This window comes from Pistacia vera, unplaced genomic scaffold, assembly GCF_008641045.1.
Source record: "Pistacia vera cultivar Batoury unplaced genomic scaffold, PisVer_v2 Contig346, whole genome shotgun sequence".
Classification (NCBI taxonomy): Eukaryota; Viridiplantae; Streptophyta; class Magnoliopsida; order Sapindales; family Anacardiaceae; genus Pistacia; species Pistacia vera.
This window is the reverse complement of record NW_022196164.1, coordinates 456,271-466,073: the sequence shown is the minus strand read 5'-3', so window position 1 is coordinate 466,073 and position 9,803 is coordinate 456,271. Positions and strand designations below refer to the sequence as shown.

The following is a 9,803-nucleotide window of genomic DNA, read 5'->3' as shown; positions in this document are numbered from 1 at the left end:
GTTTTAATTAGTTGCACTATATAGGTGCAACTAAATTAAAACATAATAACACAATAAACAATTACAAATAAGTGAAAAACCCTAGCTGCCCAATATTCCCTCTCATGTGTTCATCAATTTTGGTGAACAAAATTTTGCCTTTCGATTCTTGAAGCCATCGAGTTGTTCTAGCAAATCAACTCTTGGTTCTTCGGATTGTCTTTGTGTGGATCAGCATTCGTGTGATTCTATTCTTGAATCGATAGTGAAATCAAAGTTTTGAAGGAGCCTCCAAACGTAGATATTGTATTCTAAATCCTTGTATGGATTTATTATATTGATTTTCATTTTAAGCATGTAAACAATGTAATCTACACCCAGATCTTGGCATAAGGTAATTGATCAATTTTGTTTAATTTTATTTTTCCGCTATGCATTATAGATCAGTTACATTTTTTATGTGGAAACTTTATACTCTAGCCAAAGATTTCCTTTTTCCAATGTTTATTGAGATTCGACTGGGAACTCAAGATCATACTATTTCGAGTTAATAGATCCCATCTTGACCATCACTTGTCCTTACACATGAATAACATATGACCAAACCGGCTTTTCTCACAAGACATGACTAGTCTCGTGCTTATACATCATATGAAGCACATACATCTCATGTTAAATCCAACATGCCTACTATGCAATATTATTTCTCAATTAACATTATTTACGTTGGGAATGCTTTGATGATTCAATCTTTTGAAGATCCGTATCATCCAAACATTTCACATACATTATATATGTATATACATATATGAAGTAGCAAATTAACATGCGAAATAAGAACTTTTTCTTTTATTAATAAAATATTTATAAGATATAATGTTTTGAAACCAACAACACGATTGGTTCTTAGGGCATACACTAAAATCTTTGGCGGTTCAAATATGAAATTAATGATGTTCCCTGGATTCTCGTTTGTGATTTCAATGTAGTTCTAAATTGTAATGAAACTCTTGGTGGACTTATAGCTATCTTACATTTATACGGGATTTTCATGATTGTGTGGAAGTCTTAGAGGTTGATAATCTTAATCAAGATATGTCTTTCACTTGGAATAGGAAGCCTCACGGGGAAGATGGGGTCCTTAAGAAGTTGGACAGGGTTATGGGAAATGCTTGATTGATCTCTTCTTTCCCCCATCTGTATTCCATGTTCCTTCCCCTTGGTGTTAGTAATCACTCCCCTTCTATTACCTCTTTTCCTTAGCGTTTCTCTGCCAAGCTGAAACCTTTTAAATTCTTTAACTATCTTACGATTTTCCATTTGATTGTCAAAGAGGTTTGAGGGATGGAGTGTTCATGGAATCCTATGTTTCTTATTGTTCAAAAGCTTAAAGCTCTTAAACCTTCTTTCAGAAAGCTTAATAGGTAACAAGGTGATTTGGAGCATAGAGTTTTTGTTTTGAGAAAGAAGGTGGAAATTATCCAACAGGCTATTGATGTGGATCCCCGTAATAGTGATCTGCAGGCTGATGAGCTATTTTTTCAAGCGCCCTCAAAACTGCCTTGCTTGATGAAGAGTGTTTTTTTAAATAAAAATCGAAGATCCGTTGGCTTAGTGTGGGTTATCATAATTCTTCATTCTTTCACAAATCTCTTAAGGCCTATCAAAGTAGGAGGGGGGTTGACTGGCTGTTTTTGAATGATGGTGCTGTTATTGATGGTAGGTAACTTGTTAGGGTTTGTAGTGTTTTTCATTGAATAAACGCGGAATAAATATAAAAATTTTATTCAATAAACCCAATTCCAAGTTGAGGATTGATATAGTACAACCTATTTAAGAACCCTAATTAAACGTGCAAGGTTTAATTTTAATACCTGCATTGGTGGCTCCTTCAACCGGATTCGGATTTGGACTTCGCAAATCAATTCAACCGCATAATCGAGCAAAACAGTATCCACACAAAAGTAGGACGGGAATCACAAATGAATCAATTGCTAGATTATTTTGTTTTCCCTAAGAGAGAACACAAAATTGAAAAAGAAAATATTTCTCTTTCAAAGGGGTTGGCGGCTAGGGTTTTGGAGAGAAAAAATATAAATTAGTTTTATTTATTTATTTAGTATCTCCTATTCCTTTCTTTATATAGGAATAGGAATATTACTATTCCTATTTGGAATAGCTTTCCAATTAAAATATAATCCAAATAAATATATAAATATATATTTATTCATATATTTAATTATGGGATTTAAATATATTTAAATTAATTAAATATATTCCATATTAATATTAATGTTTTATGTTAACATCAAGATAATTACAATTTTGCTAAATTAACTTCAATAGAAATATTGAATGTTGGGAATGACCCGAGCAAATTTAAGCACACAAAAAAATTACCAAAACGTCCATTTCATCCAAAAGACAAAATTACCCTTCATTTCATTTTTCTTCTTAAATTGCTTTTAATGTATGTGACTTGTAGGCTCTTTATTATGTTGGAAGTGACTGGATTCATAATTAAGCATCAACTAATTAGTGTTCCGTACACTAATCAAGATTGGCCTCTAGTAAGGCATCATGATTACCCAGCAAATAAAGATTTAATGAAGTTGCTACCTTTCAACAATATGGTTACCATGCAATTCAAATCTCTTCATCATCATTTATCTCATCAAGGTTTGAAGTACAAAAGTAGTGTCAATTTATGTTTTCAGTATTGGATGTTCTTCTATGCATATTGTCATGATTGTTGTGTTTAATTACTAGGAGGCCTACTAGTTTACTATTTGTTGCAATCTACTGCTAAGTTAGATATCAAATATGTAATTGTTTGATCACTTTATAGCCTTACCGTATAATCTGCGTCCTTGGTCAGATTAATATTGGCGCTACAGACAGTTCTATAATGACCACTATATGTGATCATAATGTCCTCACAATTAAGATTTAAAATACTTAATTCCCTCGTCACGGTTCAACCTTTCTAAGGACTTATATATATATACACTATTGCTATGATACAGAATTTGTGCCTTTGTTGATATTCAGTGTAAAATTACAAGGGTCTAATATTATTGGCTCTAGTGAACCTATCCTAAAAAGGCTTTTATGGATTATTACAAAAATCTCTTGGGTACTAATCAGTCTGTGTGTGATCTTTTAGGGTTGGAAGAAATGTTTTCAACCCAAGTCTTTGAAGCTCAGAAGATCTCTATGGTTAGGCTGATTACTGCTAATGAAATTAAACAAGCTATGTTTGGAATTGGTGATGATAAATCCCCTGGTCTAAATGGTTTTTCTTCTAAGTTTTTCAAGGCTGCTTGGGAGATTATTAGTGAAGATGTTAGCCATATCATTATTGAATTTTTCAAGCATAGTTGTCTACTTGTGGAGCTTAATGTGACCATTTTAGCCCATGTTCCTAAAACTAAGATTCCCTCGTTGGTTGGTGATTTTAGACCCATAGCATGTTGTAATGTCTTATATAAGTGCATATCCAAAATATTTGCTAATAGAATTAAAGGGTGTCTCAAAGATTTGGTAGATGAAACCCAATCTGCCTTTGTGCCTAGGAGGAGAATCGGTGATAATGTGTTGCTCGCCCAGGAATTGTTCCTCAATTGTAACAACTGCTGTAAACTAATACAATGCATGCATAATAACAATAGAAAATTGGGCCCAAAAACTTTCTTTTCATTATAAGTCATATGTCTTTTATACACAAAGAGGATTGTTTACAAAAATTCATTTTAAAAGACAAAACAGGGGAAACAGTGTAGCTATTGCTCCTCGCTTGCCGACGCCCCTCCGACTGCATCAACACCTAGATCCTGCATCCACAAAGGAAAAATAACGGGGTGAGCACAAAATAATGCTCAGTAAGTAAAACCCTCTATCTGTCTGTCCCCGTATATAATACTCTTAATTCTTTCCTTATACTATTTTTGTTTCTATTTCTGTTTCTACTAAACGTCATGGCCTCATCTTACCGGAGGTACGGCCGGATGGTGTTCACACAGTGCCATCTCACTCTCCATGACTATCGGGTGGAATTCACACAATACCAACCCGTTCTTAATGACTACCGAGTAGGGATCACGAAGCACCTACTCGATTTTCATAACTATCGGGTGGAGACCACCTAGCACCTACCCGTTTCTCATGACTTTTGGGTGGTGATCACAAAGCATTAACCCGTCTCTAATCACTGTCAGGTGATGATCACAAAGCATCAACCCACTTCTAATAAATGTCAGATGATGATCACAAAGCATCAACCCCTTCTCTACTAACTAACCGGGTGGTGGTCACAAAGCATCCACCCGTTTCTAATACTTATCGGGTGATGATCACAAAGCATCAACCCATTTCTAATAGCTATTCGGGTGGTGATCACAAAGCATCAACCCAATTCTCATAACTGTCGGGTGATGATCACAAAGCATCAACCCATTTCTACTACTCTTCTCATTCACTCTACTCTAGCACTTCTCATTCTCTCTACCCTTAGAGTAGTTGCATCCACCAAGTTCTCTACTCATAGAGTAAGTGCATACACAAAGTTTCCTACTCTTTCTTAGGTCACTTCTCAATGCACAATTAATGCCTATGGATGGTTCATCTCCACTAATGCACTTATGAAATGCCAACATGCAATGTTGCAAGAATTAAGGTTCACTACTCATACTCAAACCTCTATTAGGCATTTCATCAAACAACTCAAGTGCATAATAAAACTCTACTATAACAATAATTCTAAATCTTTCTCTAACCATCCAAAATGGGGAGAAACCCCCTCACATAGCCACAAATCCTGCCAAAGAAAGACACTTCCAAAAGGCTTCCTCAATACCCTTCAATTCCATCTCAAACTACCTTTCCAACCCACAACTCACTTCTTATATTTGAAAGGTATAAACAATCACAAAGCACTAGAAATCTCTATTTAAGCCTCAATAACATGGCATATAACATGTATATCACATACATACATAAGTGCTATCAAAACCCTAATCAAGAAAATTCCCAAATCTCAACTTGGGTTGGGGTTTACTTACCTTGTTATGGAGAGACTTCACTAACTCTTCCTTTCACTTGGTTTGCTTGACTTTTTCTCTACTCTTAAACAAAAGAACAAAAACCCTCAATATTCAATATATACTAAAACTCACAAAGCTTCACAACCAAAGCAAGAATCCTTACCTTAGGATGCCTTAGGTTGATTTTCTACCCCAAATCACTCCAAAAGCCCTTTAAAACTCCTTGATCAAAAGAAAGAGAAATTGAGAGGAAGCAAGAGAGGAGAGTGGCGTTGGAGAAGAAGAATGAGGGGTTTGCAATGTCTTAATTCCTTTTAATGAAATTTATACACAACCATTCCCATTTTTCCCTTACTCTTCTTTGGGAATTCTATCTATATCCTTTGATTCATTACAAACACACCCCCATGTCAACATATTCTCCATGAAAATTCCTTACATTTTACTCCCCACTTTTCCTGCTAATTAGGGGTAGAATGGTCAAATTGCCCTTAGGGAAGAGAACATCTAAAACTTAACAAACATTTTAGTTGGATTGTCGCCGCGGCGAAACTGTCCAGAATGTTTCCCCGTGGCTTCAACACCTCTTCGCCGCGGCGAAGATTCTTCTTCGCCTCGGCGAAGCTTGGCACACTGAACTTCTTCTATTTTCAACCAATTTCAAGGCAAGTATTCAACACAACACTCAATCAAAGGTCAACCAAACAATATTACCAAGAGACCAACTCAAATAAGAGCAAAAGAAGAAACAATAACTACGTACCTCAAGTGGGGCGTTACATCAATTATCATTAAGAGGTTAAACTCCTAGGTGTGCATTTAAAGTCGACATTCAAAGTGCTTATGATTGTGTTGAATAGGATTTTTTATTCGATGCCTTGAGGTTATTTGGTTTTCCCTCTTTAATGATTGACTGGATTAAAGAATGTGTAACAACTCCTTTTTTTGTTTTTGTCAATGGGGAGTTGAATGGTTTTTTCCAAAGGTCGTAGGGGCTTTTAGCAAGGGAATCCAATTTCCCCCTACCTTTTCATTCTTATAATGAAAGTTTTCTCTCTTCTTGTTAGGAAAAGAATTACAGATTCTGGAGGCTTCAAGTTCCACCTTAGGTGTTCAGCCCAAAAGATCACCCATTTGAATTTCACTAATGATCTTTTTCTTTTTTGCTATGGTGTCCTGAGTTCTGTTCAGCATTTGAAGGATATCTTAGTGGAATTTACTAAGTTTTCTGGTTTGTGCCCTAATTTAACTAAAAGTTCTATCTTCACTTGTTGTGTTAGCCATGAGTATAAGGTTATTTTTATGAGCATCATGGGCTTTTCTAATGGTCAGCTCCCGGTGAGATACCAGGGGTTCCCCTTATTACTTCTAGGCTTTGTTTTAATGATTTTTACCTCTAGTTGAGAAAGTGGAAAACAGATTAAAGGCCTAGAAAAATAAGACCCTTATGTTTGCGGGGCATCTTTAATTGGTCATTTATGTTTTATCCTCCTTACAAGTCTATTGGGCATTAGTCTTCATTCGCCCTAAAAAGGTTTCCATGTTATTAAGAGGTTGATGAGATTGTTCCTTTGGTCAAGCAATGATTTGGTAAAAGGGAAAGTCAAAGTTGCTTGGAAAAATCTTTGTGTTTCGAAATCTGAAGGTGGCATGGGTATTCAACCACTTAGCTAATGGAACTCCTCCTTAATGATCTATCACCTATGGAGCAAAATGTCAGAAAGGAATTCTCTGTGGGTCAAGTGGATTCACACAGTAAGGTTGAGAGGTTGCAATATTTGCAACATTCGAATACCTTGGGATGCCAGCTGGAGTTAGTGCGAAATTCTTAATTTAAGAAGGGATGTGCGAAGGCATATTGGTATTTATCTTCGTAATGGTCAGAAGACTTCATTGTGGTTTGACACCTGGCACCCCCTTGGCCCACTGGAAGATATTATTCCATCAAGATTCTTTTACCAGCCACCGTTCAGTTTTTCAGCTAAGGTAAGTGATGTCCTGATTAATGGTATTCTAAGTTGGTCCGATGAGTTTAGAGAGGCTTTCCTTGCTATCATCCTCCAAACCCCTTCAGTTAGCAATAAAAATGTCTCAGATTGTGTTTTTTCGAAAAGTAAGGAGGGTAAAAGAGTGAGATTTCCCTTGCATCAAACCTAGAGTGATCTTGTTGTTGCTAATTGATAATCCGAGAATTATACTATTTTATTTAGGCTTTTTGGCCGGATTTTAGATACTTCTTAGCTCGTTTATGCCTGAATTGCTACTTAATTCTATATATTTTATGTTTCAGGCCTAAACGTGCATTTTTAGCAAATAATGAGCGAATTGGAGTTTCTAGACTTAGAGGTAAGCAGATCTCCGAATTGGGGAAAGTTCCGAAGCACTATGAAGCTTTTTCCATGAGAAAGAATCGAAGATCGAAGATTCAAGGAGAAATCAAGCAGAGGGCAATTCTATAATTTCAGAATTTTCCAGGAAGGTTCGCTGCAGCGAAAGCAGCTAAGAATGAGATTTAGCTTTACTTCGTCGCCGCGGTGAAGTCTGCGAATTTTTGTTTCTCCAAAACGTATAGTTTCATTTTAGGAAAGTTTTAGGTCTTTTGAGCGAGCTATATAAGAAAAACCTTGCCATTTTGAGAGGGGTCGTCTAGGTTCGTCTGGGTTTCATTGAGTTTTGAATAGCTTTTACATTTGGGAGAAGATTTGAGCTTGAATCTTGTGGAATCTTCAACTAGGGGAGATCTCTACTCTTTTCTCTGTATTTCAATATGTTGATTTATGGGTTTATTGTTTTTCTTGCTGTTTGTGTTAATCTATTTATGAACTAACCAATTTTGGGTTACAGTTTTGATGTAATTCGGATTTTTATGGATTAATCAATTGATTATTGTTGCTTTTATATTCTATTGCATAGATTGTGTGATTATCCGAATTTTATTGATTTTACTTTTTGAACATGATGAGATTGAGAAATGAGTCATGTTGAGCTTCTTGGATAATCACCATTGTTATTTTGAATGCTAGAGATAGATTTGAGAGACAATGAAACCAATCTAGGATTCCATTAGCTTAATGAACTTGGATTTGTTAGTTCAATTTGTTGGGTACGGAAGATTAATAGGGAAAATTAGGAATTCATAGCTTGAGAATGTATGTTTTTCAACTTAGGGAATTTGGTTTACAATCCGTGCATGTGAGTGTAACAGTAGCATAATCCACAGAATTAATCCATAGAGTCCAAATGAAGTCAAACCCTAACCATTTGTTTTAATTGATATTACACTTGTGTTAAACCTTGCTTTCATAATTTAGTTGTTTTTACATTTAGCAAATTTTGCTTTCAGTTTAGTCTTATATTCTCCCATAAATCCAAACAATATTCGGTTTCTCTAACTTGAAAACTGATAGGGAATTTAGTGCTTAACAACCAATCCTCGTGGGAATGATACTCACTCATCACTTTATTACTTTGTGTGACCAGTGCACTTGCTATCATTGCATGTTGTAGCTACAATGCATCAAGTTTTTGGCGCCGTTATCGGGGATTGATTTTTGTGCTAACATTGAGTCTTTCTTGTGTTAGCGAGATTGGAGTTTTATTTTTGTTTTTCTTTGTTTGTTAGTTTACTTTTTGTTGTTCTTTTCTGTTGGTTTTTTATCTCATTTTTTTTTCTCTCTTTCTGTGTAGTTTATGTGAAGAGCAAGATGTCAGCTAGTGGTTCCTGTTGATCCAGAGATTGAGAGAACCACTAGAAGACTTAACAGAGAGAGAAGAGAATGAGAGGCTATAGTTGAACCAGAGGTCATAGTAGTTGAGATGGTAGAAAATAGAACATTAAGGGAATTCTCAGTTCCCACAGTTGAAGGCAGTGGATCAAGCATAACTAGACCAGCGGTACAAGCCAACTACTTTGAGATAAAGCCAACAATCATCTAGATGATTCAGTAGTCGGTACAGTTTAAGGGAGATTTGAAGGAAGATCCAAATCTATACAGTGCCAATTTTTTAGAGATTTGTGATACTTTCAAGTCAAACGGAGTGTTAGATGACGCCATCAGATTGAGATTGTTCCCTTTTTTTTTGAGGGATAAAACTAAGGGATGGTTAATGGCACTACCATTAGGAACGATCACAACATGGAATAATTTAGCACAAAAGTTCCTGACCAAATTCTTTCCTCCAGCATAATCGGTAAAACTGAGAAATGATATCACATCATTTCTACAGGAAAAGTCTAAATCATTGTATGAGGCTTGGAAAAGATACAAGGAATTACTGAGGAGATGTCCACACCATGGGTTGCCAGTTTGGATGCAAGTCCAAACGTTTTACAATGGATTGATGGTTAATGTGCAAACTATGGTGGATGCAACATCGGGAGGAGCACTGCAAAATACGACACCGGAAGAAACTCATGAGTTCCTTGAAGTTTTGGCAAGTAACAACTATCAAAGACCTAATGAAAGGGTGCAACCGAAGAAATATATGGGTCTTCATGAAGTTGATGCATACACGGCCATTTCAGCCCAACTCACAGCACTTCAGAAGCAGTTGGAAAGTATGCAGGTAAATTCTATTCAAACTCCTCAACTAATTTATGAATTTTATGTAGGTAGTCATGTGAGCAGTGAATGCCAAGTGGGGAACACGTTTGCTTCAACATCTTCATCGTCATAACAAGTTAACTACTTGGCAGGAAATCAAAGGCAACTGAACAATCCGTACTCCAACACATATAATCCTGGTTGGAGGAATCATCTGAACCTATCTTGGGGCAATCAG

General features: G+C 36.1%; 1 non-coding gene across 1 annotated transcript; it reads right to left on the bottom strand.

Annotated features, from left to right (window-relative positions):
- Nucleotides 1–9,215: 9,215 nt before the first annotated feature.
- LOC116139057 lies at nt 9,216–9,322 on the bottom strand. The gene has a single exon (XR_004129380.1). It is a non-coding gene; the product is annotated as a small nucleolar RNA R71 (small nucleolar RNA).
- Between the last annotated feature and the right edge of the window lie 481 nt (nt 9,323–9,803).